The sequence below is a fragment of the Neoarius graeffei genome, chromosome 20 (assembly GCF_027579695.1).
Source record: "Neoarius graeffei isolate fNeoGra1 chromosome 20, fNeoGra1.pri, whole genome shotgun sequence".
Lineage (NCBI taxonomy): Eukaryota > Metazoa > Chordata > Actinopteri > Siluriformes > Ariidae > Neoarius > Neoarius graeffei.
In genome coordinates, this window is record NC_083588.1 from 52,814,577 (window position 1) to 52,841,197 (window position 26,621).

General features: G+C 45.2%; 1 protein-coding gene across 2 annotated transcripts in view; it reads left to right on the top strand.

The window, feature by feature from the left end:
- The first annotated feature begins 4,739 nt into the window (after positions 1-4,739).
- Positions 4,740-26,621, top strand: part of stat5a (signal transducer and activator of transcription 5a) — a 193,460-nt gene continuing 171,578 nt past the window's right edge. Inside the window, exon 1 of one of the 2 annotated variants that reach the window (XM_060901976.1) lies at positions 4,740-5,140. The gene's annotated coding sequence lies outside the window, so the exon portion shown is untranslated. The remainder of the gene's footprint in view (positions 5,141-26,621) is intronic. The other variant, XM_060901978.1, reaches the window with a different exon arrangement.

The window sequence follows — 26,621 nt, forward strand, 5'->3', positions numbered from 1 at the left end:
TTTATTCTATGCATTTGGTCCCGGAATTGAATTTGGACAGACACTAGAGGGTAATGGTGAACATCCCCGTGCACACACAACACTTTCACCGCTTATACTCCCCCCAATGCCTCACCTTGCACCAGGCGTTGATGAATTGAGGTCTGATTACAACCAGAATCCACCAAAGCGTGATATGTAGCCCCTTGAATACTCACCGGTATGCGATATGTTCCGGCCCGATCGGGGCGGTTTCTGGGGCATCGGGGATCCAGATTATAGCACCCACCTCCCTTGCGGAGCTCTGACCTTGGAGATGCTCCGATTCCCCGCCGCGCCAGCACACTGGCCCAGGCTTTCCCTCTGCACTGGTGTTATGGGTGTCACTCACCTGAGGGGGAGACAACACAGACACAAGAGAGGGAGAGAGAAGGACACCACGGGTGCGATGGGCCGGCTGGGGAGGAGCCAGCCGCCACCTCCATGCCAGGGGAACGGGGTGGGGAGGGGGTGAGAGACGGGGAGAAAAGAGAGAGAGACAGAGAGAGAGAGAGAGAGAGAGAGAGAAGAGAAGCGGGGAGAAGAGGGGAGACACCTCGTCTGCCTGCCGTCGGAGCCACCTCCAGATGGTCCTCCGCCAGCTCGATGGCTCGCTCCAGCGACGCCAGGTGATGACACTGGACCCATTCCGCCGTTCCTTCCAGAAGTTGAAAGACAAACTGCTCCAGTGCCACCAGATCGATGATCTTGTCGGCGTCGCAGTCTTCCGCCCTCAGCCACCGCCGGCAGATGTCCCGGAGTTGCTGGCCGAATGCAAACGGCCGGCCGACTTCCTCCAATGCCAGCATCCGGAAGCGCTGGCGATGTTGCTCCGGGGAGCAGCCGAGCTGCTGCAGGATGGCTTTCGTTAGGTCAGCGTAGACCAGCCGGCTGTCAGCAGGGAGCTGCTGCACTGCGAGCTGCACCTCGCCAGTCAGGAGCGGGAGAAGGCGCGCTGTGCGCTGCTCATGCAGCCACCCCCACGCCTTGGCTGCATGCTCGAAAAGAGCGAGGAACGCTTCCGGATCGTCCTGCGGTCCCATCTTTGTGAGGGTGACGGCAGCGGTGGTCGACGCCCCTGCGGATGCAAGCTGGTGCCGGAACGCCTGGCAATCTTCCTGCTGGGCCAGCATCAAGGCTTCGAAGTGTTGCTCCTGCTCCTTTCGGAGGGCAATCAGTGCTTGATGCTGGTTCTGCTGGGCGGTAGCGAGGGCAAGGATGAGCTCTTCGAATGGCGGGGACTCCAGGGGTGGTTCTCTTCTGTGCTCCCGGGTTTTGGCACCACTGTAATACTTCCTGATGTGGGTGGAGCACAGAAGCACGGCAGGCGAGAGTTGATATTTGTACGAATATCTTTTTATTCGGGATTTTCAGCTTGCTTCCTTTCATCACTCACTCACTCACACACACACATGCATTGTGGGTGGGGAGAGAGCTCCCTTTCTCTGCTCTCTCTCTCCTTTTATGCTCCGTCCCCGTAACAAACAGAGACACACACACACACATTAATTGACAGCAGGTGGAATGACTTAGCCATTATCCCTGACCCCGCCCTTCATTCACAGACTGCTGCTTGGCCACGCCCCTGCTGCCACACCCACCTCTCGCCCATAGTCAGCTGGGATGGGCTCCAGCTTGCCTGTGACCCTGTAGGACAGGATAAGCGGCTACAGACAATGGATGGATGGATGGTATTTAAAAGGGGTGGCATGGTGGTGTAGTGGTTAGCACTGTTGCCTCACAGCAAGAAGGTCCTGGGTTCGAGCCCAGTGGCCGGCGAGGGCCTTTCTGTGTGGAGTTTGCATGTTCTCCCCGTGTCTGTGTGGGTTTCCTCTGGGTGCTCCGGTTTCCCCCACAGTCCAAAGGCATACAGGTTAGGCTAATTGGTGGCTCTAAATTGACCGTAGGTGTGAACGTGAACGTGAGTGTGATTGGTTGTCTGTGTCTATGTGTCAGCCCTACGATGACCTGGCAACTTGTCCAGGGTGTACCCCGCCTCTCGCCCATAGTCAGCTGGGATAGGCTCCAGCTTGCCTGTGACCCTGTAGGACAGGATAAGTGGTTACAGATAATGGATGGATGGATGGATGGATGGATGGTATTTAAAGGGGGTGGCATGGTGGTGTAGTGGTTAGCACTGTCGCCTCCCAGGAAGAAGGTCCTGGGTTTGAGCCCAGTGGCCGGTGAGGACCTTTCTGTGTGGAGTTTGCATGTTCTCCCCGTGTCTGCGTGGGTTTCCTCTGGTTTCCCCCACAGTCCAAAGACATGCAGGTTAGGCTAATTGGTGGCTCTAAATTGACCGTAGGTGTGAACGTGAGTGTGAGTGGTTGTTTGTGTCTATGTGTCAGCCCTGCGATGACCTGGCAACTTGTCCAGGGTGTACCCTGCCTCTCACCCATAGTCTTGCCCGCCTCAGATGATGGATGGATGGACTTCTACATTATTGTGTCAGTACAAAAACATTTTAGAGTTCCAGCACAAAATTAAATGTTACAGAAAATTTTTTTTGTATCTGAGCAACATATTCCATAAGCGAGCACTTTTCAGATTAAAAAAGAAAACATAATGAAGGCTACTGGGTTTTGGTGCAAAATGAAGATGCGAGTGTGACAGTCAAATGGCCCTTTTCCACTACCCTTTTTCAGCTCACTTCAGCTCGCTTCAGCTCACTTCAGCCCGACACGGCTCGCGTTTCGACTACCAAAAACCAGCACGACTCAGCTCGTTTCAGCCCTGCTTAGCCCCTAAAACTCGCACCGTTTTGGAGTGGGGCTGAAGCGAGCCAAGCCGTGCCGAGTGAGGTTGGGGGCGTGAGGAGACACTCCCCTGTGCACTGATTGGTGAGGAGGAGTGTCCTCACATGCCCACACACGCCCCGCGAGCGCGCTGGGATCTGTAAACACCGTAAACCCGGAAGAAGAAGAATTACGAGAATTTCTGAAGCCTTATGCGCCTCGCCTCATCTATACGCTCTTGCCAGTATCTGTCCGCGTTGTCGGTGACAACAAGCCACAGCACCAAGACCAGCAACACTAACGACTCCATGTCCTCCATGTTTATTGTTTACTATTCGGGTCGTGAGACTACCGCTTAAAAGGTCACTGATGTCACTGTTTGCGCTGCTTAACGACATCACCTGACGTCCACCCACTTTCGCTAACTCCACCCAATGTGTCCACCCACTTCCAGCCAGCCCGACTCAGCCGCGTTTGTAGTGGAAAAGCGGCAAAAGTGTCCAGAAGAACTGTGGCTGGTTCTGTAAGATGCTTAGTAAAACCTACAGCTCATTTCCTTATCAAACTGCACTCATTGTACCTCAAACTACTATTTTTATGCCTCTGCCACCTTAAGGTGCAGGAGGCATTATGTTTTTGGGTTGCGTGCGTCCGTCCGTGCGTTCGTCCTGAAACCTTGTGAACAAGATATCTCAAAGGCTAATGAAAGGAATTTCACCAAACTTTCACCATTTGTGCACTTTGGGACAAGGATGAAAATATTAGATTTTGAGATCAAAAGGTCTAAGGTCAAGGTCACTGTGAGGTCAAATGTCTGTCCGAAAACCTTGTGAACGCAATATCTCCAAGGCAAATGAAAGGAATTTCACCAAACTTTCACCATTTGTGCATTTGGGGACAAACATGAACTGATTAGATTTTGAAGTTAAAAGGTCACAGGTCAAGATTACTGTGCGGTCAAATGTCCATCACCAAATCACAATAAGGCGTGTAGTCTACCAGGCGGAGGCATCCCCATCTATTCTATCTAGTTTTTTCAAGCAAAGGGTCGTCTCACACCAAATACTGACTGTTTCATGTATTATGGCTCACTGCTGTTCATTATTATTAATTTCATTATGTTTGTTTATGGGTGGCACGGTGGTGTAGTGGTTAGCGGTGTCGCCTCACAGCAAGAAGGTCCGGGTTCGAGCCCCCTTGGCCGGCGAGGGCCTTTCTGTGCGGAGTTTGCATGTTCTCCCCGTGTCCGTGTGGGTTTCCTCCGGGTGCTCCGGTTTCCACCACAGTCCAAAGACATGCAGGTTAGGTTAACTGGTGATTCTAAATTGACCGTAGGTGTGAATGTGAGTGTGAATGGTTGTCTGTGTCTATGTGTCAGCCCTGTGATGACCTGGCGACTTGTCCAGGGTGTACCCCGCCTTTCGCCCGTAGTCAGCTGGGATAGGCTCCAGCTTGCCTGCGACCCTGTAGAAGGATAAAGCGGCTAGAGATAATGAGATGAGATGAGAGATGTTTGTTTATGGGCGGCACGGTGGTGTAGTGGTTAGCGCTGTCGCCTCACAGCAAGAAGGTCCGGGTTCGAGCCCCCTTGGCCGGCGAGGGCCTTTCTGTGCGGAGTTTGCATGTTCTCCCCGTGTCCGTGTGGGTTTCCTCCGGGTGCTCCGGTTTCCCCCACAGTCCAAAGACATGCAGGTTAGGTTAACTGGTGACTCTAAATTGACCGTAGGTGTGAATGTGAGTGTGAATGGTTGTCTGTGTCTATGTGTCAGCCCTGTGATGACCTGGCGACTTGTCCAGGGTGTACCCCGCCTTTCGCCCGTAGTCAGCTGGGATAGGCTCCAGCTTGCCTGCGACCCTGTAGAACAGGATAAAGCGGCTAGAGATAATGAGATGAGATGTTTGTTTATTTGCGCCTCAGACTTCTGCACAGTAGTGTAAATGTGCGCGCGCGCGTGTGCGACCGCCGGGAATATTTCGGAAGGCGCGCGACTCACTCAGGTCGCCTCTCTCGCGCGCGCTCACGCCTCCTGGCGACCTCGTGAGCCTGTGAGATCCGCGCGACCAAAACAAAACACAGTGGCGCGCAGTTTATAGGCGCTTATAAGCGCTCAGCGGATACAGCGCATAAATAGCAAAGAAGAAAGACAGATGAGAGAAAACAAGAGCGAGGAAACAACACCGGAAGTGGGCGGTTGAGAGAGTGAGAGAGCGAGAGAGAGAGAGAGTGCGCACAGCCCGCTGGTGGAAGCGGACACACGGGCAGCTCAGGTTGTCTCGCCGCTTTTCCTTTCCTTTCCTTTCCTTTCCTTTCTCTCCCTGTGAATCTATCCGGAGATTTCTGCGGCAGTTTTATGCAACTTGACAAGACGTTTCCACTCCCTGCCGAGGTAAGTGTCTCTCTCTCTCTCTCTCTCTCTCTGACTCCTCATTCTGTATCTGTTTGACGCAACTTTATACCTGACTTGACATCATAATTATAGCCAAATATGGCTTTGTTCACTTTATATTAAATATTGAGATGTTGTTTTAATAACATGGAATAATATCTGGTGTTTTCTCGAAGCTTTTGACACAATTTAACGGACAGCAGACAGACAGGAGGCACTGCAGCAGCACCGCTGTTAGGGCTCGCTGGGAAGCTGTCAAAGTCAGAGGGCTGCTGTGTCCCAATCCGCACTACCGTAGGCGACTAAACAGCAGCAGCGGCGTGATACATTTACTACACTACAGTACACTCCACTGCACTACAGTACACTACACTACACTACACTACACTACAGTACACTCCACTACACTACAGTACAGTACAATACACTACACTACACTACACTACACTACAGTACACTACACTGCACTACAGTACAGTACACTACACTACACTACACTACAGTACACTCCACTACACTACAGTACAGTACACTACACTACAGTACAGTACACTCCACTACACTACAGTACAGTACACTACAGTACACTACAGTACAGTACACTACACTACAGTACACTCCACTCCACTACAGTACACTCCACACTACAGTACACTCCACTACAGTACACTCCACTCCACAACAGTACACTCCACTCCACTACAGTACACTCCACTCCACTACAGTACACTCCACTCCACTCCACAACAGTACACTCCACTACAGTACACTCCACTCCACTCCACAACAGTACACTCCACACTACAGTACACTCCACTACAGTACACTCCACTCCACAACAGTACACTCTACTACAGTACACTCCACTCCACTACAGTACACTCCACTCCACTACAGTACACTCCACTACAGTACACTCCACTCCACTCCACTACAGTACACTCCACACTACAGTACACTCCACTACAGTACACTCCACTCCACAACAGTACACTCCACTCCACTACAGTACACTCCACTCCACTACAGTACACTCCACTCCACTCCACAACAGTACACTCCACTACAGTACACTCCACTCCACTCCACAACAGTACACTCCACACTACAGTACACTCCACTACAGTACACTCCACTCCACAACAGTACACTCTACTACAGTACACTCCACTCCACTACAGTACACTCCACTCCACTACAGTACACTCCACTACAGTACACTCCACTCCACTCCACTACAGTACACTCCACACTACAGTACACTCCACTACAGTACACTCCACTCCACAACAGTACACTCTACTACAGTACACTCCACTCCACTACAGTACACTCCACTCCACTCCACTACAGTACACTCCACTCCACTCCACTCCACTCCACAACAGTACACTCCACTACAGTACACTCTACTCCACTTCAGTACACTCCACACTACAGTACACTACAGTACACTCCACTCCACAACAGTACACTCCACTACACTCCACTACAGTACACTCCACTCCACTACAGTACACGCCACTCCAGGACACTCCACTCCATTACAGTACACTCCATTCCACTCCACTCCACTCCACTCCACTCCAGTCCACTTTTCTTCACTCCACTCCTCTACAGTACACTTTTCTCCACTCCACTACAGTACACTCCACACTACAGTACACTCCACTCCACACTACAGTACACTCCACACTACAGTACACTCCACTCCACACTACAGTACACTCCACTACAGTACACTCCACTCCACTCCACAACAGTACACTCCACTACAGTACACTCCACTCCACTACAGTACACTCCACACTACAGTACACTACAGTACACTCCACTCCACAACAGTACACTCCACTCCACTCCACTACAGTACACTCCACTCCACTCCACTACAGTACACGCCACTCCAGGACACTCCACTCCATTACAGTACACTCCATTCCACTACAGTACACTCCACACTACAGTACACTACAGTACACTCCACTCCACTCCACAACAGTACACTCCACTACAGTACACTCCACTCCACTACAGTACATGCCACTCCAGGACACTCCACTCCATTACAGTACACTCCATTCCACTCCACTCCACTACAGTCCACTTTTCTCCACTCCACACTACAGTACACTCCACACTACAGTACACTACACTACACTACACTACACTACACTACAGTCCAGTACACTCCACTACAGTACACTCCACTCCACTACAGTACATGTCACTCCAGGACACTCCACTCCATTACAGTACACTCCATTCCACTCCACTCCACTACAGTCCACTTTTCTCCACTCCACACTACAGTACACTCCACACTACAGTACACTCCACTACACTACACTCTACTACACTACAGTCCAGTACACTACACTACAGTCCACTCCAGTACAGTGAATGGTGGTAGATTAGTAGTCTGTACTATGTAGTAGGTGAGTGTGGGGTTTGGAACGCAGCCGAGTCGCGTCGCGAGCTGGATTCCTCTCTTACATTCCGACGAGAACAGCAGCGTCGTGAAATACAGTCAACACATTTAACACATTTATAAAATGATTATGATTATTATTATAATTATTATTTTAAAATACCGACAGGCGTTCTAAAACCCGACTCCAGCCCAACTCGCGGAAATGAACTTTCTAACGGTCCGAGTTACACAATGACACCGAGTGACGGGAACCGGAATGGCGACACTCGGCACTTTGTTTAAAAACGAGGCTAAAGTTTAGCGCGGTGATGAGCCGCGGCGCGCGCTCCTTATTAGTGATGAATGAATTATTAGCTCACAGATGATTAAACCCCAGGAACCGGGGATGCGTTTCTGTCTGTAAACCAGACCGATACCGCGTGGCGTGAAAGATTAAAGTCTCGTAACTGACTGAGAAGAAACATCGCGCGTGCTGTCAGACTGGAAAACCAGTTCAGCGCTTACTGGTCTGGAGCCGTTTAAACCGTTATTCAGCGGCGCTGCAGCACTGACAGGAGTCTGAGAGAAAATAAACAAAACAGATCTCTGTGTGATTATTTAAAGAGCAGATCTCTGTGTGATTATTTAAAGAGCAGATCTCTGTGATTATTTAAAGAGCAGATCTCTGTGTGATCATTTAAAGAGCAGATCTCTGTGTGATTATTTAAAGAGCAGATCTCTGTGTGATCATTTAAAGAGCAGATCTCTGTGTGATCATTTAAAGAGCAGATCTCTGTGTGATTATTTAAAGAGCAGATCTCTGTGTGATTATTTAAAGAGCAGATCTCTGTGTGATCATTTAAAGAGCAGATCTCTGTGTGATTATTTAAAGAGCAGATCTCTGTGTGATTATTTAAAGAGCAGATCTCTGTGTGATCATTTAAAGAGCAGATCTCTGTGTGATTATTTAAAGAGCAGATCTCTGTGTGATTATTTAAAGAGCAGATCTCTGTGTGATCATTTAAAGAGCAGATCTCTGTGTGATCATTTAAAGAGCAGACCTCTGTGTGATTATTTAAAGAGCAGATCTCTGTGTGATTATTTAAAGAGCAGATCTCTGTGTGATCATTTAAAGAGCAGGTCTCTGTGTGATTATTTAAAGAGCAGATCTCTGTGTGATCATTTAAAGAGCAGATCTCTGTGTGATTATTTAAAGAGCAGATCTCTGTGTGATTATTTAAAGAGCAGATCTCTGTGTGATCATTTAAAGAGCAGATCTCTGTGTGATCATTTAAAGAGCAGATCTCTGTGTGATCATTTAAAGAGCAGGTCTCTGTGTGATTATTTAAAGAGCAGATCTCTGTGATCATTTAAAGAGCAGATCTCTGTGTGATTATTTAAAGAGCAGATCTCTGTGTGATCATTTAAAGAGCAGATCTCTGTGTGATCATTTAAAGAGCAGATCTCTGTGTGATTATTTAAAGAGCAGATCTCTGTGTGATTATTTAAAGAGCAGATCTCTGTGTGATCATTTAAAGAGCAGATCTCTGTGTGATTATTTAAAGAGCAGATCTCTGTGTGATTATTTAAAGAGCAGATCTCTGTGTGATTATTTAAAGAGCAGATCTCTGTGTGATCATTTAAAGAGCAGGTCTCTGTGTGATTATTTAAAGAGCAGATCTCTGTGTGATCATTTAAAGAGCAGATCTCTGTGTGATTATTTAAAGAGCAGATCTCTGTGTGATTATTTAAAGAGCAGATCTCTGTGTGATCATTTAAAGAGCAGATCTCTGTGTGATCATTTAAAGAGCAGATCTCTGTGTGATCATTTAAAGAGCAGGTCTCTGTGTGATCATTTAAAGAGCAGATCTCTGTGATCATTTAAAGAGCAGATCTCTGTGTGATTATTTAAAGAGCAGATCTCTGTGTGATCATTTAAAGAGCAGATCTCTGTGTGATTATTTAAAGAGCAGATCTCTGTGTGATCATTTAAAGAGCAGATCTCTGTGTGATCATTTAAAGAGCAGATCTCTGTGTGATTATTTAAAGAGCAGATCTCTGTGTGATCATTTAAAGAACAGATCTCTGTGTGATCATTTAAAGAGCAGATCTCTGTGTGATCATTTAAAGAGCAGATCTCTGTGTGATTATTTAAAGAGCAGATCTCTGTGTGATTATTTAAAGAGCAGATCTCTGTGTGATTATTTAAAGAGCAGATCTCTGTGTGATTATTTAAAGAGCAGATCTCTGTGTGATCATTTAAAGAGCAGGTCTCTGTGTGATTATTTAAAGAGCAGATCTCTGTGATCATTTAAAGAGCAGATCTCTGTGTGATTATTTAAAGAGCAGATCTCTGTGTGATCATTTAAAGAGCAGATCTCTGTGTGATCATTTAAAGAGCAGATCTCTGTGTGATTATTTAAAGAGCAGATCTCTGTGTGATCATTTAAAGAGCAGATCTCTGTGTGATCATTTAAAGAGCAGGTCTCTGTGTGATTATTTAAAGAGCAGATCTCTGTGATCATTTAAAGAGCAGATCTCTGTGTGATTATTTAAAGAGCAGATCTCTGTGTGATCATTTAAAGAGCAGATCTCTGTGTGATCATTTAAAGAGCAGATCTCTGTGTGATTATTTAAAGAGCAGATCTCTGTGTGATCATTTAAAGAGCAGATCTCTGTGTGATCATTTAAAGAGCAGATCTCTGTGTGATCATTTAAAGAGCAGATCTCTGTGTGATCATTTAAAGAGCAGATCTCTGTGTGATTATTTAAAGAGCAGATCTCTGTGTGATTATTTAAAGAGCAGATCTCTGTGTGATTATTTAAAGAGCAGATAAACAGAACAGATTTCTGTGTGTGATGACAAAGTGTGTTTCATGGTGAACCTGCACACTTTGTTTACTTTCAGTTTCATCAGCATGGGTCAAAGATGTGCTCCCTGTGCACTGTTTGAATGTTATTTGGATTAGGGGTCTGACGTCATTTATTTATTAATCTATTTATTAAAATTATATCCAAGGACCTGTTTCAGAATAACTTAATTTCCATGCTTGCCATGCAAAAACAAACAAACAAACAAACAAACAAATAAATAAATAAACAAACACATTCGTATTACAAGAAAGTAACTCGTTACAAGTAGACAAACATCTTGTTATTTACAATTTGTTAGTTATAAGAAGACATTCTGTTACTAGAAGAAAACATCTCATTACTACAAGGAAACATCTTGTTACTTTAAGCAATATCTTGTTATTACACGACGACATATCCTTACTAGAAGGAAATATCTCGTTACTACAAGGAAACATCTCATCATTAGAAGGAAACATCTTGTTACTACAAGGAAACGTCTCGTTATTACAAGGAAATATCTTGCTATTAGAAGGAAACACCTTGTTACTACAAGGAAGCATCTCGTTACTACAAGGAACCATGACTACAAGGAAATATCTCGCTATTACAAGGAAACACTTCGTTACTACAAGGAAACATCTCGTTACTACAAGGAAACATGACTACAAGGAAACGTCTTGCTAATACAAGGAAATATCTAGCTATTACAAGGAAACACCTCGTTACTGGAAGGAAACATCTCGTTACTACAAGAAAATGCTAGTTACTACAAGAAGGCATTTTGTTATTGCAGGCTTATTGTTATTAACTGCATTTAAATTAGTGCTGTCAAAAATGTCGCATTATTATCGTGTTAACTTGACTCAATTTTAACGGCGATAATTTTTTTTTTTTAAGATATTTTTTTGGGCTTTTTGCACCTTTATTGGATAGGACAGTGTAGAGACAGGAAACGAGCGGGAGAGAGAGAGACGGGAAGGGATCGGGAAACGACCCCGGGCCGGAATCGAACCCAGGTCGCCCGCATTCATGGCACGGCGCCCTAACCACCCGAGCCATGACGCCCCCGGCGATAATTTTTTTATCGCGAGATTAACGCTCTGTGACATGATGTAGGTTTTTCATAAGCTTTTGAAACTGCCAGGAACTTGGAACAGAGACTTTGCTTAGAAAAACGATAGCAGCTAGACTGTAATGCCACGCCCCGCACAGCCAGAGTCCTCTGCCCTCCCCGCAAAGAACCAGCGCGGGCAGGGCGCGCTCGCCCTGCGCCTCGGGACGAAGAGCCACGGTGCTCGGCTTAGGTTTCGTTTTCCCATCGGCGGCTCCAGCCCGACTTTGCAGTAGCTGCGACAAGACGTGTTATGCTCTGCAATAAAAAAAAAAAAACAAGCATTGGTACAAAGCAAGCCCATTCACTTTTTTATGCTGATAAGAGAATTACAATGGTTTTTCATGTGACAAAAATGTGCGATTAAATTGCGATTAATCGCGAGTTAACTATGACAGTCGCGACATTAATCGCGATTAAATATTTTAATCGCTTGACAGCACTAATTTAAATTAAAAACAACTTGCAGCATATCTAATAAAAACAACATAATTGATCTCAGTTTTACAATATAGCCTACATGGTTACCTGTACATTCTCCTAAACGGCACATTTTCACCATCATCATGTGGTTTAAAAACAGCAATACAGTCTGAGGTGTAGATCATAGAGCTGAGTGTGAAAACCGCTGATCCAGGAGATCATAGTGATCAATGTCTATAGCTTGGGCATGTTGGGTAATATCGTGTGCGTATCTGTGGCCTCAGGCGTGACCTCCAGACATAAAGACCATGGATGAGAATGTAACTGAAGAGGTTATCTGTCTTTATCAGTTTTGGCCAGTTCACTAACTGCTGTGCTGGGCAGCTTTTTTAGCATCCATAGGAGTGTTTGACAGATCGAGATTCTTATCTCTGACACTGATAAATTTGTTGTCATAACTGTTGTATGCCATCGAATGGCCTGTCTAGTCTCAGCTGCCATGAGCATTACACAAGTGGAGAGGCTTCATTATGAAAAGAAACAAGCAACACCTGGGCTGCACCTCTCTCTCTCTCTCTCTCTCTCTCAGTTTGTCTCTCTGTTTCTCTCTCTCTCTCTTGTTTTCTCTCTCTGTATCTCTTTCTCTCTCTCTCTCTCTCTCTCTTGCTTTCTCTCTCTCTCTGTATCTCTCTTTCTCTCTCTCTTGCTTTCTCTCTCTTGCTTTCTCTCTCTCTCTATCTCTCTCTGTCTTTCTCTCTCTGTATCTCTCTCTCTCTTGCTTTCTCTCTCTCTCTCTCTCGCTCTGCTGCAAGTTTTAGAAAATTAATCAACACCTTCTTTCCAGGGGCGGCACGGTGGTGTAGTGGTTAGCGCTGTCGCCTCACAGCAAGTAGGTCCAGGTTCGAGCCCCGTGGCCGGCGAGGGCCTTTCTGTGCGGAGTTTGCATGTTCTCCCCGTGTCCACGTGGGTTTCCTCCGGGTGCTCCGGTTTCCCCCACAGTCCAAAGACATGCAGGTTAGGTTAACTGGTGACTCTAAATTGACCGTAGGTGTGAATGTGAGTGTGAATGGTTGTCTGTGTCTATGTGTCAGCCCTGTGATGACCTGGCGACTTGTCCAGGGTGTACCCCGCCTTTCGCCCGTAGTCAGCTGGGATAGGCTCCAGCTTGCCTGCAACCCTGTAGAAGGATAAAGCGGCTAGAGATAATGAGATGAGACCTTCTTTCCAATCAGATTCAAGAACTCAGCACTACTGTTGTATAGTGATGAACAAACTGTGTATAGTGAAATGCTATAGAATGACCTAGAACTCTGGTTCCTTAATGTTCTTCACATGAAACATGGTACGTTATATCATCAAAAGTCCTGGACATTAATATTTGTGCATGTGTGGAGTCAGCATTCAGCAAAAAAACCCAAGCTGCACCCAACACCATGCGTTTATTGCTTTAACACGGCTTTATTTAGCTCTTATTTGGTGTGCGTGTGTGGGTGTGTGTGTGTGTGTGGGTGTGAGAGAGAAGAGAACACGGAGCATGGAGGATGGTGCAGGGTGGGATAGGTGTCAAACTGTAGACCACCCATGATTCAAGACAGCCACCCTGTCAAAGCAACAGAATAAACAAACAAACAAACAAACAAATGCATTTCAGGGTAGCCCCATGACGGAATAGGGCATGTGTGTCCGTGTGTTTACCAGTTCTCGTTCTTTGCATTCACAGATGAGTCACTTGTGGTTCTTGCAAAAGGGGCTTTATGGCCTGTGTGTCTTCTCGTTTTATTTCTGATGGTAAAGGGCTGCGAAACAATGTTTTCCACTTGGACATTTAAACTCAGCGAATGAAACATGACACATGTTGGATTTTTACGGCTAAAGTCATGAAGCAATGTGGAAGATATACACTCACCGGACACTTTATTAGGAACACCCATCCACCTGCTGTTTGATGCGGTTCTCTAATCAGCCGATCCCCTGACAGCAGCACAGTGCATCAATCACGCAGATACAAAATCAAGAGCTTCAGTTAATGTTCACTTCAAACATCAGAATGGGAAAAATTATGATCTCAAAGTGTGCCTTTCACTGTGGCACGGGTGTTGGTTTGAGCCAGATGGTTTACCAGGTTTGAGTATTTCAGAAACTCCTGATTTCCTGGGGTTTTCACACACAGCAGCCTCTAGAGTTCATACAGAATGGTGCGAAAAACAAAAACCATTGAGATGAGTGAGCAAGAGTTCTGTGGGTGGAAACGTCTTGTTGATGAGAGAGGTCAGAGGAAAATGACCAGATTGGTTTGAGCTGCCAGGAAGGATACAGCAACTCATAGCAACTCTTTACAACTGTGATGAGCAAAAAAGCATCCCAGCATGCAACAGCAGAAGACCACACCGGGTTCCAGTCCTGCAGCCAAGAACAGGGATCTTAGAATCGACAACAAGTTCGTATTAAAGGTAGACTGCGTTTCAGATTTTTCAAGTGTAGGTCATAAAAAGAATTTTCCCCGACACCCAGTTATTTTTGTTTAGTGGACCGAAAGCAACTGACTTCGACTCACAGACCCCTTTCATTCATCTCATTATCTCTAGCCGCTTTATCCTGTTCTACAGGGTCACAGGCAAGCTGGAGCCTATCCCAGCTGACTACGGGCGAAAGGCGGGGTACACCCTGGACAAGTCGCCAGGTCATCACAGGGCTGACACATAGACACAGACAACCATTCACACTCACGATCAATTTAGAGTCACCAGTTAACCTAACCTGCATGTCTTTGGACTGTGGGGGAAACCGGAGCACCCGGAGGAAACCCACGCGGACACGGGGAGAACATGCAAACTCCGCACAGAAAGGCCCTCGCCGGCCACGGGGCTCGAACCCAGACCTTCTTGCTGTGAGGCGACAGCGCTAACCACTACACCACCGTGCCGCCCTCAACTCACAGACTTCCAAATTTATTCACTTTTTAAAAAAATAAAACATTAATGAATTAAAGACCACGTGGCCCTAAATTCTCCGCTATTTTTTCCTGCTTCACCATGAACCAATTCAAGATACTACATCATGCATCACGTGGTGGGCTTTCCCCGTTTGTGCAAGGCATTGTGGGATACAAATTTGAAAGAGAAAAATGGAGGACACCAATGAAACATGAAAGACCGATTACAGTAACGGAAAGCGAGAAGAAAAGACGTTATGTTATATACGAAGGAAAGGAAACGCAGGACCAAACTAATAAATATCGGCGCTCAGCGAGCACCTCGGTGTGATCAGCTGTTCGTTTAGCGACAGAATGATGGAACTGTCAGTGCACGCTCAAAGGTAAACCTGCACATGCGCACACACACGAACTTCCTCTGTCTGCTTGACTGCGCGAAGCGAGTGATTTCATGCACATTATTTGCTTTAATTCCCTCAAATTAAATAACTTCCCAGCCACAGAATGGCCTGATAATTTGAGAGATATTGCAGAAATAAATGTATATCACAACGACGAAATTTCAGAGGGAACTAAATTTCATTGATTTTGTGAAATCGAAAGGCCGTCTAGCTTTAAAGTGGCCGGTGAGTGCACATTATTTTGTCTCACAGAAGCTTGAACCTAAACACTACAAGGCCAAGTACACACTGTGAATGTTTTCTGTCATCTCTGTTAAGACGCCGGAGGCCCTGGAATAGCCGGCTAAGGCTCTGGTTTTGCACTTTGCGTTGAGGGATTAATAGACGTAATGAAGCGACGGTGTTAAGAAGAGAGTGTAACGTTTTGATTTAAAGCTTGCACTTTCCTTTGCAGGACACCTGAAGGGTCAGTTCAGTCTTTGTGCTTCTTTATTAGTTACCAGTCACCACCTGTTGTTGATTTTCTTGCAGGGAAAATGGACAGATTTGTCTCAAAGCGCTTGTCAGAACCGAGACGGATCAGTCTGTTGGGTCGGTGTGTGTAGGCGTGGGATTCTGGTTTGTTGTTTTGAGCATGTTTTATATGTTCTCTCTTTTTTTTTTTGTCTCTAATATCAGTCCGTGCAATGTTTCTTCCTTCTGTCAGCTGGGAGCAGAAGTGTTACCGAGCTGGCAGTGATTGGTTGTCCAGATATCAGGAATGTGTGAGATTTGGCAGAGGCTCCGTCCATGAAGAGGTCAAGTGTGACACCTCACTGAAAACCATAACCATAAATACTCCTGATCATATTTCATCTCCAGTCACGCTGAAGCTGCGTGCGTTCACCCATCCCTGCTCGACGCTCTTATTCCTCAGACACATCAAGCCTCTAAGCTTAGGATTTTCGGTTGAGAATCACCCCAGCGAGCGCTGTCAACTAATCCCTCTGATCCGCGTCTGGAAAACAGCACTGTGTGTTTAATCGACAAGGCTGCAGACCTCACGCTGCACAAGCTGCACAGCACAAGAGTGAGCGATGAGGTTTTCACATCAGGATATTTGAAGACATTTCTATGATACACAGAAGGAATCAGCAGGTTTAGGGTTTGCAGAAGAACAAGACTATGCAGAATGCTGCATTAACAAAAAAGCCTGAAAAAATAATACCTTTTTCTATAACATTTAAAAAAAGAATGATTTAATTCTAAAAAAGGAGGGAAAGTTCAACATTTTACTAAAGTAAAGATTTCAACATCATAAAATAAGTTCATGAAAAGTTTTTTTTTAAACAGAAATCAAATCTGAGTTTGTAAATAAACCAGTAAGTAAGTAATCTGTAAAAGTAGAAACTTTTTATCATTTTAAATATTTAAAACATTTGAAAAATTACAACAATCAACTCATCTGTTTCTCATCTGTTTAAAATCATTGAATGAATGGGCAGACAAATAAATAATAGTCACGTTTACAATTAAACATCTTTAAATCATTAGATTTTACTCGATTTATTTTAAAATTTAGTCAAACAAACAGCAAAAAAATTGAACAAACAAATAAATAAATAGCAAAAAGCATTCACGTTTTAAATATTTAAAACAAAACTATAACATCAGATCAGCATCTCCTGATGTGTTTATAAAATAAACATGTACATAAATAAATAATCAGTAAAATATTAACATTTCACCTTTTTAAATATTTAAAACACACAGTTATAATTAAATAAATAATCTGTTTTTTGAAAAGCAACCATTTTACTATTTTAAATATTTAAAACACCAAACAGTTTCCAGTTTGCTTGAAATTGTTCTTAAAAATATAAGAGGATTTAGTATAAGACAGATAGAGAGAGAGACAGACAGACAGAGAGAGACAGACAGACAGACAGACAGACAGACAGACAGACAGACAGACAGAGAAGAGAGAGTAAGACAGACAGACAAAGAGAGATAGAGACAGCTAGAGAGAGGGGCAGACAGAGAGCGAGAGACAGACAGATAGAGACAGACAGAGAGCGAGAGAGAGAGGGAGGGACAGACAGACAGATAGAGACAGACAGAGAGTGAGAGAGAGACAGACAGAGAGAGGGAGAGAGATAGGCACAGACAGATAGAGACAGAGAGTGTGAGAGAGACAGACAGAGACAGAGAGAGACAGAGACAGCTAGAGAGAGGGACGGACATAGAGAGAGAGAGAGAGATAGACACAGACAGAGAGAGTAAGACAGACAGACAAAGAGAGATAGAGACAGCTAGAGAGAGGGGCAGACAGATAGAGACAGACAGAGCGAGAGAGAGAGGGAGGGACAGACAGACAGATAGAGACAGACAGAGAGTGAGAGAGAGACAGACAGAGAGAGGGAGAGAGATAGGCACAGACAGATAGAGACAGAGAGTGTGAGAGAGAGAGACAGACAGAGAGAGTAAGACAGACAGACAAAGAGAGACAGAGACAGCTAGAGAGAGGGACGGACATACAGATAGAGAGAGAGAGAGAGACAGACAGATAGAGACAGACAGAGAGCGAGTGAGAGAGGGAGGGACAGACAGATAGATACAGACAGAGATTGAGAGAGAGACAGAGAGAGGGAGAGAGATAGACACAGACAGAGAGAGTAAGACAGACAGACAGAGAGGGAGACAGAGACAGCTAGAGAGAGAGAGGGGGACAGACAGACAGACAGACAGAGAGGGACAGACAGACAGATAAAGAGAGACAGAGAGAGACAGACAGACAGACATACAGAGAGGGACAAACAGAGAGAGAGAGACAGACAGATAGAGAGATAGACAAACAGACAGATAGAGAGGGAGAGACAGACAGACAGAGAGAGAGGGAGAGAGACAGACAGCAAGTAAGAGAGAGAGAGAGAGAGAGACAGAGATAGAGAGACAGACAGACAGAAAGCAAGAGAGAGAGACAGATAGAGAGAGAGAGAGTAGTGAGTGAGCAGTTGTTTCCCAATAGGAAGCTGCTCTGTTCTCTGCATGAAGTCCTGTTACTTTAAAAGACAGAAAGAGAGCACAACAGCTGAAATGGGCCACACAGTGATATACATCTCACAGTTTTTTCTTCAGGCCGCTTCAGAATTGTAATAACGCTCCTGACAGATCAGATACGCTTTCATTTGAACTGTTTTCCCTCAGAAAGATGAGACATTGGTCCTGTCTTTATATACCGTGTCTGTTTTTTGCCTTGCGTGTGTAAGTGGTGTGTAAACTCCATGGAGACTCACTGACGTAACACCTTCGATATCCTGTAAGCTTTATTTCAAGTGATAAGCTACAATAGCGTGATGATTGTGCAAAGAATTTGTACAATAATAATATTCACAATAAACCCCAGCTGGACCTTTATTCCTGTTATCTCATGTCAGGTTCGTTACCCTCATGTCACTCGTCACTTGTAGGGTGTCTCTTGTAAGCATCTAGCAACCACGAGTTGCTTATTTAATATAAATTCAATAACATCCTGATCACTGCTTATGGGCCAAGCTTCATTCTAGCCTTGATTAGCAAAACAAGCTAACTGTACTAGCTGTGTACACTCACCAGAGGCACCAACAATCTCTGCTGCTTTCTTTCAAGCTTTCTTTTTCTTCAGTGCTATAAACAGTTTATGACATTTATGTCGATGTTTTTCTTTCATTTTTGCATGTCAGACTGTAAATGAGAACCGATTGCATGTAGGAACTAAAGTCGTGGAAAAACTTGTCATTATCCGTGACATAGAATTGGTCCGAGGAATCATTCGAGACAGTCACTTGGATTGGATTGATGCTCCTAGTTTGCACAGAATTGAGAAAATTAAATATTGTTCGTCATGCTGTCGCTTTCATGTTTGCCACTTTGTTGTGAATGTGCATAGAAATGTAAGGAACGTACGTGTGAACATAGGAATTGTGAATTGTGGTGTTGTTATTATTACAGCTGACTGTTCAGTCTTAAAAAAAGAAGTGTGTGCTTGCACTGACACCACGTACAGGGCATAAAAATGGTCACCGTGACTATGCAAGCATGACGCTTATGTACTATTACAAGAACTTCTTTCCCTTGAATATATTTTAATTTGAATAAGTTTTTAAAGAATATATTAATAACATTTTATCCAGGGCTTTGAACCAGAATTTTTTTCCTATTGGTTCGTTCCGAACAGAAACGGAATTTTAACGTTTCCGGTTTTGGGTTCCACCATTAAATAGACGTTCCCGAACCAGTTAGAACAAAAAAATTTCATTCCCAGAACGGTTAATTACATTCCCTGTCAGCTGTTTAACAAATGGCTATAAAATTATGTCTCTGTCTCATCCAGCATAAGCCAAATGTAGGCTAATTCTATTACAACCTTCATTAAATAAGACAAGAAATAATTCAAAACAATTATTATTTCAAATGTTGGCGATTTGGATTCTCAGTATGTCTTCCCATCTACACAAACAGAAAAAGTGCCAAAAATGAAAGATAATTCGTTTAGTGTGTTACCAAAGGCTAGTCAGGCCCTATGCATTGATAGGCTAACAGAGGTTAACGTCATTTAATGTTCGCGAGCCTCTCATTAACGTGGACAAATATATTGATATCGTGTTTGAAATTGACGTTTTTGAATAACGATAGACTGCAATATTTACCTCTTATTTAAGATGTGGAGACATGATAGTAGTCCACCCTCCCGCTCTCTCCATTCAGTCAGCGAACGTCACACAGGAAGTGAACCCCAGCGGGTCATAGAAACTTGCGCAGGAGAAGAATGACTTTTTTATTTGTAGGCTACGGAAACTTTGAGGAACGAAATAAAAACCGGTATTAACCGGTTACCATTATTTTTAATAAGCGTTTCTCTTCCGGAACATAAAAAATAATAAAGTTTCTGGTTTCGTTTCTGTTCCATGTGAAATAGAAAAAGTTCCCGGTTTTGGTTTTCGTTCCTTGAACCGGTTCAAAGCCCTGATTTTATCACATATACAAGTTACAGTGTCATTCTTTTCTTTGCATGTATGAGCTAGTTAGTAATCTGGGGCTGGAGTGCATGGTCTGGCCCTTGAGCAGAGAGGTTAAGATTCTCACTCCAGGGCCCAACAGGTGGCAGCTTGGCTGTGTCAAGACTTGAACTAATGACCTTTTGATCAGCCTTAATCACTCCGTGATGGCTGCCATGTTAGACTTTGGCTCACAAAATCTTAGCAGAACTAACGGGTCAAAATTCGTAGACTTAAGGACTTAAGGTTGTTTTCACACTTGTTGTTTTTTCCAGCTGTTTGAACCCCACAGTCTGGTATGAGTGGTGAGATTGACAGATTTGAACCCTGGTCCTCTGGGAAACAGTGATCTGGGGTTCTCTTCAACTGACCACATCAGGTGTAATGCTGAGTAACTTCCATCCATTATCTGTAGCCTCAATTTAGAGTAACATGTTAACCTAACTGCATGTCTTTGGACTGTGGGGGAAACCGGAGCACCCGGAGGAAACCCACACAGACACGGGGAGAACATGCAAACTCCGCACAGAAAGGCCCTCGATGGCCGCTGGGCTAGAACCCAGGACCTTCTTGCTGTGAGGCGACAGTGCTAACCACTACACCACCGTGCCGCCCCTGCTGAGCAACTTGATTGGTTTAATTTTTGTGATGCTGACAAAAGAGTTGTTATGGTTCCTGATATACAAAACCAGACTGGACTTCACAGGACTGAAGTACTGGAATTCATTCACTTTTACGGTGTGGCTGCTTGAAATTGCCTTTTATATGAGATCAGCTACATACACTCACTGGGAACTTTATTCTTGATTCTAAGATTCCTGTTCTTGGCTGCAGGAGGGGAACCCAATGTGTTCTTCTGCTGCTGCATGCTGAGATGCTCACCATGGTTATAAAGACTATATCCTTCCTGGCAGATCGAACCAATCTGGCCATTTTCCTCTGACCTCTCTTATCAACAAGGCGCCTGTTTCCACCCACAGAACTGTCGCTCACTCTATGTTTTTTGTTTTTCACACCATTCTGTGTAAACTCTCGAGACTGTTGTGTGTGAAAACCCCAGGAGATCAGCAGTTTCTGAAATACTCAAACCAATCCATCGGGCTCAAACCAACACCGCGAAAGAAAGTCACACTTTGAGATCACAATTTTTCCCATTCTGATGTTTGAAATGGGTGGCACGGTGGTGTAGTGGTTAGCGCTGTTGCCTCACAACAAGAAGGTCCAGGTTCAAGCCCCATGGCCGGCGAGGGCCTTTCTGTGCGGAGTTTGCATGTTCTCCCCGTGTCCACGTGGGTTTCCTCCGGGTGCTCCAGTTTCCCGCACAGTCCAAAGACATGCAGGTTAGGTTAACTGGTGACTCTAAATTGACCGTAGGTGTGAATGTGAGTATGAATGGTTGTCTGTGTCTATGTGTCAGCCCTGTGATGACCTGGCGACTTGTCCAGGGTGTACCCCGCCTTTCGCCCGTAGTCAGCTGGGATAGGCTCCAGCTTGCCTGCGACCCTGTAGGACAGGATAAAGCGGCTAGAGATAATGAGATGAGATGGGATGAGATGATGTTTGAAGTGATCATTAACTGAAGCTCTTGATTTGTATCTGCATGATTTGATGCGTTGTGCTGCTGGCAAGGGATTAGCTGATTAGAGAACTGCATCAAACAGCAGGTGGATGTATGGGTGCTCGTAATAAAGTGGCCGGTGAGTGTATACAGTATGTTTAAAGGTATTATTGCACAGTAACATGCCATGCATCCTGAAAGCACTGTTCTTCGTTACAGCGAATGGGTGAACCTAGTGCCTACCATTTTGCAAACCTGAGTGCAGTAGTGGCAGTGGATTTGGGCAATCAAGCCATGGTTTGGATGGAATTCTTCTCTGTGAAAGCCAACCTGTGGTTACATAGAAGCCCCGCCCCCTGAACAAGTCCAGAATTGGTCCTGGGTGTGGACTTGTGTATTCAACCAAGTGTGAAAAAGCCAAAAGCAGCAGTTCATACTGAGAAACAGCATATGATTCTGGATAAGGAGCCCTGCGGGAGTTACAGCATTTATCCATCAGCTTTATTAAAAGCAATAAAGGTTTTTAGTCATTTTTGAATCATTAATTGTTGGTTCTGACTTTCAACTGCGTCATTTCAGTGGATTTCTATAAAGCTTATTCTTCACTAACATGGCATAAATGTAAAAAATATATCAAAATGATTGTTTCACGGCTTTCTTCATGACTCCTTTAGTGTTAGACACCAGCACTATAGTATATCTAAATGAATGCAAAAAATATATAAAACTAGAAGGGCACTTGGTAGAGTCTGTACCTCCACCAAGCCACATTTAGCAGACGCCCTTATCCAGAGCGATGTACAACATCCATGGAGCAGTTAGGTGTTAGGCGCCTTGCTCAAGGGCATTTCAACCATTACTGATGGTCCAGGGAATTGAACTGGCAACCTTTTGATCCCAAAGCTGCTTCTCTCACTATTAGGCCATGGCTTCCCCAACATATTTGGATTCATGCCATTATGTTACAGGCATTCAGCAGATGCGCTTATCCAGAACAAGGGAGTACATGAACCAGTGCTCCTGGAGCAAAGAGGGTTCTTTGTTACAGCGAATGGGTGAGCCTAGTGCCTACCATTAAGATTTGTATCTGCATGAGGGTTTAGGGTCTTGCTCAAGGGTCCACCAGGAGCAGCTTGTCAGTGCTGGGGCTTGAACCCATGACTTTCAGATCAGTAACCCAGAACCTTAGCCATTGAGCCACCATTGAGAACATACGGTACTTCCCTCCCCCAGGGGTGGGTCTTGTTCTATAGAATCGGCTTGTTAGCAGTAAACATGGTGTGTTTTTGGCTGTGTCTTTCTGCACACGACTACCTTTTCCAACTGTCCCTTGGTGAAGGAAAAAATGGTTGTTTTTTATTCATTTGGACTGGAAAAATTTTGGAATTTGTTAAAGTTTGCTGTTACTTTTCAGAGGAGGGTTTTTACTAACTCGGGGCTGTTCAGTGTCGGAACATTGCTACTTCAGACAGATCAAAAACACAATTCCATCTTTACACATCGCCTTCAGTAATATTATTGATTTGATCTACCATGATGACTCTCTGGCTCTCCATCACCATCAGCGCTGCTGTTGGTCGACCTCGACTCAAACATGTACACCATATCTCCAAAAACATACTGCATCTCACTGTCTAGGGCAGTGGTTTCCAAACTGGAGTCCGTGAAACATAAAATTAAAGTTATTATATTTAAGGGTCCAAGCACCAGGGGTGGCACCGTGGTGTAGTGGTTAGCACTGTCACCTCACAGCAAGAAGGTCCTAGGTTTGAGCCCAGCAGCTGACGAGGGCATTTCTGTGCGGAGTTTGCATGTTCTCCCCGTATCTGTGTGGGTTTCCACTACACCGGTTTCCCCCACAGTCCAAAGACATGCAGGTTAGGCTAATTGGTGGCTTTAAATTGACTGTGAATGTGAATGGTTGTCTGTGTCTATGTGTCAGCCCTGCGATGACCTGGCGACTTGTCCAGGGTGTACCCCGCCTTTTGCCCGTAGTCAGCTGGGATAGGCTCCAGCTTACCTGCGACCCTGTACAGGATAAGCGGCTACAGTTAATGGATGGATGGATGGATGGATGGGTCCAAGCACCAACCCAGATCTAACGTGCTGTATCTGTGGAGAGCTCAGGAATAGAAAGCTGTATGGCTCAAAAATGTTTGAGAATCCGCGTTCTAGGATATCGTCCTCTTTAAAGTAGACGGACAAGGGAGAAGGCGGCAGTGTGAAATCATCTATAGATGAAAAAAGACTCTCGTTAAACTCCTCTCTGTTCTCCACATTTAGTTCGATCGCTAAGCTACTGTCATGTTTGTTTAGATTCGGTTGGTGTGTCATTTACTGAATGCTGTTGGTTGTTGAGCGAGTCAAGCATTTTAAAATGGCGTCACTCTTTCAATAGGCATCAGATCACGGCCTTCGGCAATTAAAAGTAAAAAACAAAACAGAGTTAGTGTGCGGGTTCAGGTTGTAAAATGTTGAGTAAATGCCAAGATTCCCCAGAGGAAGTGACACGCTTGCATCAGTGGCTTTTGTTTCGCTCTCCAGCCGACTTATTCTTTTCGCCCTCTTTTCACCCTCTTGTACTGAGTTATCTCTTTTCACCTTCTGATCCTTCCTCATCATTGTGTGTGTTTGGGTGTGAGAAAGAGAGAGGGATTCTGGGTCTGCTGGGTTTACACTTTATCAGATGAGCCGTGTTTGTTTTGCGTCAAACTCTTTTGCAAGTGACCTTGACTAAAATCCACTCACTCTTACAGTATGCACTCATTTTCTCAACCTCATTCTCTTATTCTTTCTGTGTCACTCTTTATTCAATATTCCTCTTTCTTCCCTCACATTTTCACTCATACCAGGGTTGGCTGGGAAATAACGGTGTTTGACCAGGAAAAACTGCATGATCGGCCAATTCTGGATACAGTGTCCAGTAAAAATATTAACTGAAAGTATATACACACTTTAAGGTAAATAAAGTACTTACAATTCTTGAAGTAAGTCGTGCATTTGACCGTGATCGCCGCATCAGTAGACAAAATATCGACTGTTTTTTTACGTCTTAAAAATGAATGTGTTTTAATTTCCCTTTCTTGCATGTGCCCTCTGTTTCACACGACATGGCGTCAACCACGTGCCCTCCTCCAACTGGCTGAAAATGTGTCAGTGGTCCCTCCTGTTTTGCTGATGGCAACCATTGAGGGTGAAAAGTGTTCAGCGTTTCACACTCAACTTTTTGACCATTATGAGTACACCATCTGGTACTCACAGTGCACTGCATGCTGCCATAATTGTCAATGTGAACACACTTGTGCACTCAAAATAGCAAGTTTAAGTGCGGAAGAATACAAATTGAGACACAGCATGAGCTTTGTGTACATGGGCGGGAATGGGGGATGGGCTGAAGGAGAAAAAAAAATCCAAAGATTTAATGACAAAAAGCAAGCTTTCTGTGCCAGCTGTGCTTCCAACATATCTATACTACTAAAGGAAGGCTGTCTGTCTGTCTGTCTGTCTGTCTGTTCACCTACGCAAATCGACACGGCTGGATGCATATACTCCATACTTTGCACACGGATTGGTGACACCCCAGAGGGACCCAAGACAACATTTCCAATTTTCCAAAACATGGGCTTAGTGGGGGGGGGCACGGTGGTGTAGTGGTTAGCGCTGTCGCCTCACAGCAAGAAGGTCCGGGTTCGAGCCCCATGGCTGGCGAGGGCCTTTCTGTGCGGAGTTTGCATGTTCTCCCCGTGTCCGCGTGGGTTTCCTCCGGGTGCTCCGGTTTCCCCCACAGTCCAAAGACATGCAGGTTAGGTTAACTGGTGACTCTAAATTGACCGTAGGTGTGAATGTGAGTGTGAATGGTTGTCTGTGTCTATGTGTCAGCCCTGTGATAACCTGGCGACTTGTCCAGGGTGTACCCCGCCTTTCGCCCGTAGTCAGCTGGGATAGGCTCCAGCTTGCCTGCGACCCTGTAGAACAGGATAAAGCAGCTAGAGATAATTACCCCTTTTCCACCAAATCAGTTCCAGGGCTGGTTCGGGGCTGGTGCTGGTTCACAACTCGTTCAACTTGCAAGCCAGCTGAGAACCAGTTTGCTTTTCCATAGCTTGGGGTGCTAAGCAGAGCCACGTCATTACGTCGCTGTATACGTCAATTACGTCGCTGTATACGTCAGTTACGTCGCTGCGTTTGTATAAACCTTGGCGTGAACATCGTAGCAACAACAACATGGAGAAGAAGCAGCAGCAGCAACAACAATAATAATGGATGACTTCATGTTTGTACAGCTGCTGCTTCTCGCCGCTTAAAAATGGCGACCTTTCGCGATCTTGCTATTGTTGTTGGTCTTAACAACTTCGCCCGCCCCCCCCGCTGATGTAAGCGGTTCTTTCCTCTGGCCCAGCAAAGAGTTGGTGCTAGCCTGGAACTGGTTTTTCTGGCCCCAGAGCCAGTTCTTTGTCAGTGGAAACAGAAAACCCGGTTCCAAACTAGGCACTGGCCCCGAACCAGCCCTGGAACTGCTTTGGTGGAAAAGGGGCAAATGAGATGAGATGAGATGAGATGAGATGGGCTTAGTGCTAATCCAACACACTATTCATTTCCCATAGGCTACATGGTCGTGCTAACACACTGCGCACAGCCTCGGCAGGGAATCCCCTTGCCCGAGAGTTTAGATTGTACAGGACCTCGCAATCAGTGCTTCTCGCTGGAGACTTCCGCTAGGGCCGAGTCTACAGTACATCTCCTCAGTGACGGGCAATAACCACTACGCCTCC